This window comes from Arachis ipaensis, chromosome B10 (assembly GCF_000816755.2).
Source record: "Arachis ipaensis cultivar K30076 chromosome B10, Araip1.1, whole genome shotgun sequence".
In the NCBI taxonomy this organism is placed as follows: Eukaryota; Viridiplantae; Streptophyta; class Magnoliopsida; order Fabales; family Fabaceae; genus Arachis; species Arachis ipaensis.
Window position 1 is genome coordinate 124,475,177 of NC_029794.2, and position 8,276 is coordinate 124,483,452.

The following is an 8,276-nucleotide window of genomic DNA, read 5'->3' on the forward strand; positions in this document are numbered from 1 at the left end:
TGTCGCGTTACCATATCTCATAAAAATTTTAAATTCTTACGTTTGCATATTCTGTGTCGTATTGTGTTATGTATCGTGTTAGTATCCGTACATTATAGATTGTAAAATAATAAAAATAAAGCTATGTTAGTTTTACGTATTAATGGACTCATCACAACTCGTTTATATTCATTGACCCCTCCCTTTCTCTCTCTATAAAAATAAAAACCAAAATTAAGAAACTCAATTAGTATATTTTATAATGTTTACATATTTATGATATTAAAAAGATAAATACAAAAACAATAAAAAAAGTCAATAACTAAATCATAACACAGATTTTAAATGTCTAAATTTCAGATTTTTAAATGTAGTTAATATTATAAATGTCTATATTTCAATTTACTCTAGTTTTTAAATTTAGCATTAGTGATTTACATTAGTCCTTAGTCTTGTTTTGTGTCACAAAATCATTAATAGTGTTCTAAAATGTACTAATGGCTATTCCACTAGATATTCTAATAACTATTTGAAGTCGTAATTAGAACTTTTTTTTTTTTATATACCTTAATTTGCTCCTTACGAAGTAATTGATATTATAATCCTAATTTCACTTAAAGATTTAAAGACTTTTTAGAAAATAAATTGAGATAAAAAAATTTAATTACTGCGTTAGATAATTATTAGAAAGTTTATCAGTGTGATAACTGCCATTCTATCTCAGTACCCCATTAATACACTAAAAAAAATATTTGTAACACAAAAAAAATTGTTATAAAAATTCAGAATTTTGAAACAAAAGGATTTTGTAATAAAAAATGGACCGTTGCAATATATTCCGTTACAAAAAATTTTTGTAACAAAAAATGGAATTGTCGCAATTTAAAATAATATTTTATAACAAATTTTTCTGATACAAAAAACCAAAAGTCGTTACAAAAGTAATAACAAATTTTGATGTTCAAAGTATTTTTAGTACATTTTTTTTCTTTAGTTACAAAAGCAAAATAATTATTTTGTAATAATTTTTTTAATACAAATTATATGCAAATTTACCAAATTATTTTTAGCAAGTCAACATTTATATAATATGTAAAAACATACATAATTCAAACATGTTTCATTTAACTAAAATTGTTTTAAAACAAAATAACATTAGTGAGTACATTGATTAGTTCTACAAGTTATATTTCTTGCACAAGTTCAACCAAAAATTAAAAGTCTAACATAAATTAGTGTCTCTATGAATCAAAATATTATGGAGCCCTCAAGGTAGCATGTTGTCACCATTTTAGCACTCCTGTAAATAAGAAAGACCGAAACAAAAAATTAGAAACAAGATATAACACTAATTATAATTTTTTCCATTAACTTTTATCCAAAATGTTTAGAAAAATTTAGGCAGAACCTCCCCTAAAACTTGGATATTTCCACCGTCTGTGTTCCAACAAAAACAACCAATTCACTACTTATTTCTCCGCTAATACACAACCAAATTTATCAAACTAAATAATAAGATATTTGTCATTTCTCAACCATGACACAAGTAAGATGTGATAAACAGATCCATATACAAATTAAACTATACTAATAATATATGAATCATCTAGGAATATGTATTAAAACCTTAAGCAATTTTAGGAGTACCTTTAATTGTCTAGTTTCTTTCGTTGTCAAATCACGTTATGAAAGAGTTCACAACGGCTTGTTGAGCTTCCAATTGAACTTTCACTCAAACTAGGGGATGCTGGGGCTGGGACAGGGGATGCCGGGGCTGGAGCAAGGGATGCCGGGACTGGAGCAGGGGCTGGTGTTGTAGAACTAGATGCGGTAGCCCTTGTCAACCTTCGTGAGGCCATTATATTACGCAATCTATAATAAAACTCACAGAGATAACATTAAAGAAATGAAATAATAAAATATTTACATCATTTAATACACAATTACACAAAGAAAAGCACATCAAAATCTGTTTTAAAAATCACTAAGGTTAGTATCTTTCAATTTACATAACTTTTATTACAAAACTTCAATTAAACTAAATTTTAGTTTGGAGACTCCTAACTTATTTAGTAACAAGTTTTGGTTGTAACTCACAGAGTTGCGAGCATTGAAAGTTGATGCAAACTTTGCTGAAAACTGATTCTTTCCAGCTTTGATCACCAATTTAAAAAAATTCACAACTCCCAATATTTAACTCCTAAAATTATGAAATTTTAGAGCAATAAACCAAGTTAATCAAATTTAAAAAAAAAAATTGGTTTCGCTCCAAAACTCAGCTCGGAGGAGTCACAAAAAGACAAACAAGTTGCTACTCTGTTTGAACTTTTTTGCTCTGGGACATATTTATCGACCTAACTTTAAAAATTCGCCATAAATTGTACATTTAACGAAAATGTCTCAACATTTTCAGTCCAGTTTCCTATATTCTCAAGTTTAATCCAGACTTAGTCTCATGCAATTCCGATCATCACATAATTAGTTATAACTTTTCAAAGTTTTTGACTTCATTTAAAAGAAATGTGGAAAATTAGATTTCATAATTTAACTTTGAAAAATCATAACTAATTCTCTAGTTAATACGAAACCTTTTAAATATGAATCTTAGCAACCATACTCATTGTAATTCACTTAATTTTTAATGTCATATTATTTCGATCACTATCGAATTGCTAGTCTGCTTTTTAAAATTGCCGTTTATCTCAAAAACCAGATTTTCAACAAAAAGTTTAGCATTTCAAGATTCAACTTTCAGTACCTCTCAAAATTAAATCTCAAAACAATCACCAACCAATTCCACCACCATTACAATATATTTAATAACCAATTCAACAATAATCAACTAATATAATCCATCAAATCTAGCATTCACAACAATTATTTGTCAAACAATTCACAATCCACATAATCAATCAATAACACTAAATCAACAATTCCAATCACATTTCACAGTCATAATTCAACATCTCCAATCACATTTCACAGTCATAATTCAACATCTATATAATCAATTAATTACTCATGATAATTAAACCTATTTGCAGTTATTCAATAAACTTTATGGGGATTCTAAAATTAAAATCATTTAAGTTAAAGCCCCTACCTCGATGTCGCAATCACATAATTTAACGTAACAACTCCCTTCCCTTTTAGTTTCATGGCAGCAGCGGCAACTCCCACGCAACCGGAACGGCAGAGGCATAGTCTTCACAGCAGTGACCGAGATTGTAGCAAAACAGAGGATTCAGATTGGATAGAAATTAAGAGCAATCACAACCCAGAATCAAAGTAGCAGTTTCAGACTCATCACGGTAGCTCCAGCATTGGCTCTCGGTAGTAGAAGGTTGGCGGCACATTCTCTAGTGGCAATCGACAACGACAGTAGCTTCAAAGGAGACGGAATTGCAAACCCTAATAATCAGAACGAAAACTAGAAGCAAGAACAGAACAAAAACCAAAAGCAAAATAAAACGGAAACCAAGAGCAAGAGTGCTTGCCTCAGTTCATCTTCAGAGTGGTGGCGAGCTCCCACGGTGGCGGCGAGGAGAACACCCACCAACGCGTCCTTCGACTCCCCCTCTCTCTTGGCCAGTTGCGGATCTTCCCTTCTCTCTCCCCTCTGCGTGCGACGACGATGGCTACGACGATGGTGATGAGCCCTAGCGACGACAGCGATGAAGCACGATGGCGACAACTCTAGGCGACGACGATGGAGATGGCTTCGTGCAGCTCCAATGGTGACGACAGCTTTGGGCAGCAACCCCGTTCGCGAGCTCTCCCTCTCACCCACACGACGGCAGCGGCGGCGACAGTGGCACCCTTCCCGGCACCATCCATTCCCTCTCTTCTCATTCCTCTTCTTCTCTGATAGGATTTTATTTGGTAATTCTAGAGTTAAGGTAAAATATATACAAGTAATATAATAATTGTATAAATATTTGAAATAGAATGACAATTTAGGGTTCAAATATAATACTGTAAAAATTAATTTCGAAACACAGTTTTATTAATTTATCAATGAGTTCAAATAATTAATTTTAATTTGAATCATAAAATGAATATTTTAGTCATTTTATAAAACACAGGTTAAACCTAAAATATCTATTGCCTAAATTAAATTATATGACATTTTATTATTTTTCTATTACCAAAACTTTAATTTTAATTTGTATAAAATAATTATATAATAAAAATTGTACATAACTATTAATTGTCTTAAACTTAAAGTATTTATGAAAGTGTGATATCTCATTTTTAAATAACTGTTTTAGATATATTCTCTTTTATTTCTATCTATGAAATAAATAATGTCTAAAATAAAATTCAAAATTTTAAAAATTCAAATCCATTTTGTTAATCTTAAAAATCTGATTATTAATAAAAATTATATATTAATTTTTTAAATAATATTTATCATTTTTAAAAATTAATGAATACAAACAGTATGTAAAAAAATTTATTTTTTGAAACAAAATAAAATTATTTTGAAAAAAATATATACACAATTTTTTTATTCTTAAAGTGTTTAACATTTAAAAAAAATTGTTATAAAATATACTTATATTTTGTGACAAACAAATAAGCTTGTTATAAACAATATTGAATTTTGTGCCAAATTAATTTTTTGTTACAAAACAATTGGAGTTTTTGAAACAAAAAGATATTTTGTTACAAAATATTTCGAATTTTTGCAACTATTTTTTTTTTGTTACAAAATATAATAATATTTTGTAACATAACACCATCTCGTTACAAAAACTAATGTAATTTATAAAAAAAAAACAGGTTGTTACAAAATATTATCATGTTTTGTAACAACTTGTAATATTGTTACAAAACATTATTCTTTTGTAACAATTACCAATTATTTTTTTGTAATAATTTTAAATTTGATACAAAATTTTTGTTACAAATATTTCATTTTCTTCTTGTGATGGTTCCGTGACAGAAACAACATCAAAATCTAACATAAATTATAAATATTAAATTAAGAGATTAAATTAAATAAATCAAAATTTTAGAACTAGATAACTTTAAGAACTAATTTGAGTTTAACTCTTTTTCCAACTTTTAGAAGGTTGGTTTTATTTTATTAGTTGAATTTTGTAGCTCTCTAAGATAAATTACTTAAAAAATTTGTTATGAAACTGTTACCTAATATTAAGCTCAACAAGTAGTTAGTTGTTTATTAGTTGTATTATTAACAAGTTAGTTAGAATAGCCTAACACTAATTTTGATTAGTTAGTTGTAGAAAGTGAAATAGAAATTAGTTAGTTTCTAATTATTCTAATAAATAGATGGGTCACTTTATATAGTTAATTGTTGTAATAGTATAAGAAAAGATTCATCATTTTTGTACATTGAGCCAATAAGAAGTCTCTCATTTTTTCTTTTTGTCTTCACTTTTGTTCTGTTCTCACACTCCCTCTTTGCACATTTAACATGGTGTAGTGAGCATAGAATCCAAAGAGAGGAGAGATTAGAAAAAACAAAGATCGAGGACAGAAAAATTCAGAATTCGAATCAAAGCACACATCAAGTGCACAATTTGAAGCTTAGTGATGGATCCAACTCAAATCCAAAACAATTTCGAGTGAACCAAGTCAATTCCTTTCACAGTCTCAGTCCTCAAGGTATCGCGGTATTCTATCTTGAACCAGATCTCGTCGATTCAAACTCATCTCAACAGGAATATCGGCAACCCTAGCCAAGATCCATCGAGCCACTTCTACCTTCATCCTTATGAAAATATTGGTATTCTCCTCATCTCTACTATTTTTTATGAAAAATATTATATTACTTGGAGCAATGTACATGTGATGATGCTGGCCCTAAAATCCAAAAATAAGCTAAAATTTGTTGATGAAAGCTTAAAAAACCTGATAAAAGTGATCCTTTGTTTGAATCGTGGGATAGATGTAATACATATGTTTTAACTTGGATTAATCTTTCATTGAATTCTGAAATCACCCGAAGTGTGACATGGAGCAAGATTGCATATGAGCTATGGGAGAATCTGAAACACAGGTACCATCAGGGTCATAGACTCATAGACTCATAAGTTTCGAATTGCAGAACCGCAGAAGGAGTTATACGCAACAAGACAGGAAGAAACAAATGTGATACAATAATTCACAAAGTTGAAGCCATTTAGAAAGAATTTGATGATTTCAGGTCAATTCTATCCTGTGATTATGAATCTGTATGCAGTTGTGGATTAGGAAAAATGTGAAAAATATAGGAATAGAATGGAAGATCATGTAACTAGATTCTTAACAGGACTCAGTGAGCAATTTATAAATGTTATAGCTCAGATTATGTTAATGGAACTACTACCAAAGTTAAAAGTTGTGTTCTCAATGATGAATAGACAAGAGAGGCAAAGCCAGACCATGGATGATATCTCAGATCCCAAGATTCTCGCACACTCTACCAATTCCTTCACTACTACCGAGGCCTCACAAGGCAAAGGGAGAGGAAGAGGTAGAGGAGGTAAATTCTAAGGCTCTGGAAGAGGGCAAACAGGAAGAGGCAAAATGCAGTATGAATACTATGGTAAATGAGGTCACACAGTTGATATGTGTTACAAGAAGCATAGTATGCTCCCTCAACTTAGACAAAGAATTTCAAACTCGAATTGAGGCATAGGAGCAGTGAATTTGAAGTTGCTGATCTCATCAATTTTTTTTTTGTAAATTTCGTTAAAATACAACATGGCAGCAAAATAAGGTATATAAGGTCAGATAATGGAACTGAATTTATGATGCATTCTTTTTTCAATGAAATTAGTATATTGCACCAATGATCATGTGTTGAAACTCCTAAAAAAATGGTATTGTTGAGAGAAAACATCAATATATTCTTAAAATAGCTAGAGCAATTCTTGTCCATTCGAATGTTCCCAAATACTTTTGGTAATATGCAGTTTCATATTCCGTTCACATCATGAATAGATTACCATCAAATTTTTTAAATAATGTATCATCTTATCAAGCTTTATACAACTCTTTACCTGATATATCTCATTTAAGAATTTTTAGGTGTCTATCATATGCTAGTACACTCCAAGTAAACCGAAAGAAATTGGATCCAAGATCTAGAAGGTGTGCAATTTTAGGCTTCAGAAAATACACCAAGGGATATCTCCTAATTGATCTTAAACTAGAGAAATATTTACTTCAAGAAATGTATCCTTTTATGAAGATCATTTGCCATACTTAAGCACACACTCTAACCAAAGTAACCCCACTTTACATTCTATTCAAGTCAAAACAAATCCTTTTGCATATAATATCGCTTTTCAACCTCACACATCATAATAAATCATCAAGCATCTCATGCATCTAACTCACACATTGAGATATCAAACAATGCTAATGATGTACTACAAAACTTTAATTTGGCACATACACCACCAATTCACTATCCATCAACTATTCAAATACACACTCCCCAACAAAATCACATACTTGTACCTCAAAATGCACCACAACAGCCTGTGTTAAGAAAATCAACAAGAATTCGCAGAGCACCATCACATCTACAAGACTATCAATGTCTAAATGCCACCACCAATCAGCTCCCACTCAAGAAATTTGAAAAGTATCTTTTATCAAATTATTTGTTGAATGAAAAATTCTTTGCATCACATACTGCATATTCCCTAGCTATTTCTTCTAATATTGAACCCAAGCACTACAATGAAATAATTACTCAATCTTATTGGGTTGACGCTATTAAAAATGAACTCCAAGCTCTTAAACAAGTTAAACTTGGAGGCTCACTTTCCTTCCATCTGGCAAGAAGGCAATAAGCAACAAATGGGTTTTTAAATTAAAATACAACCCTGATGGCAGCATTAAATAATATGAGGTGCGATTGGTGGCGAAGGGATTCACCCAAGTCCCTGGGATTGATTATCAAGACACATTCAGCCATGTGATGAAGTTGGGCAGCTTGAGAGTAGTTTTGGCCTTAGCCATGACAAAAGGATGGTTCCTCAATCAAATTGATGTCAATACCACCTTTTTGCATGGGAATTTGGATGAGGAGGTGTATGTGAAACCACCTCAAGGATTGGATGTCAAACTTGGCCAAGTGTACAAGTTTGAGAAGTTGCTTTACAACCTAAAACAAGTAACTCAGCAATAGAATACAAGATTGAAATCTGTCTTGGTTGTGTTGGGTTTCGTCCAATCAAAGGCTGATCATAGTTTGTTCACTAAACAAATTAAATTTGGATTCACTGCATTGTCGATTTATGTTGATGATTTGGTATTACCTATAAATGATTTGG

The 8,276-nt window shown here is 30.8% G+C and overlaps 1 long non-coding RNA gene across 1 annotated transcript in view; it reads left to right on the forward strand.

Moving 5' to 3' along the window:
- LOC107622782 overlaps positions 1-3,763 on the forward strand; it is a 10,352-nt gene extending 6,589 nt beyond the window's left edge. Inside the window, exon 3 of the long non-coding RNA XR_001616266.2 lies at positions 3,753-3,763. This is a non-coding gene — a long non-coding RNA (uncharacterized LOC107622782). The remainder of the gene's footprint in view (positions 1-3,752) is intronic.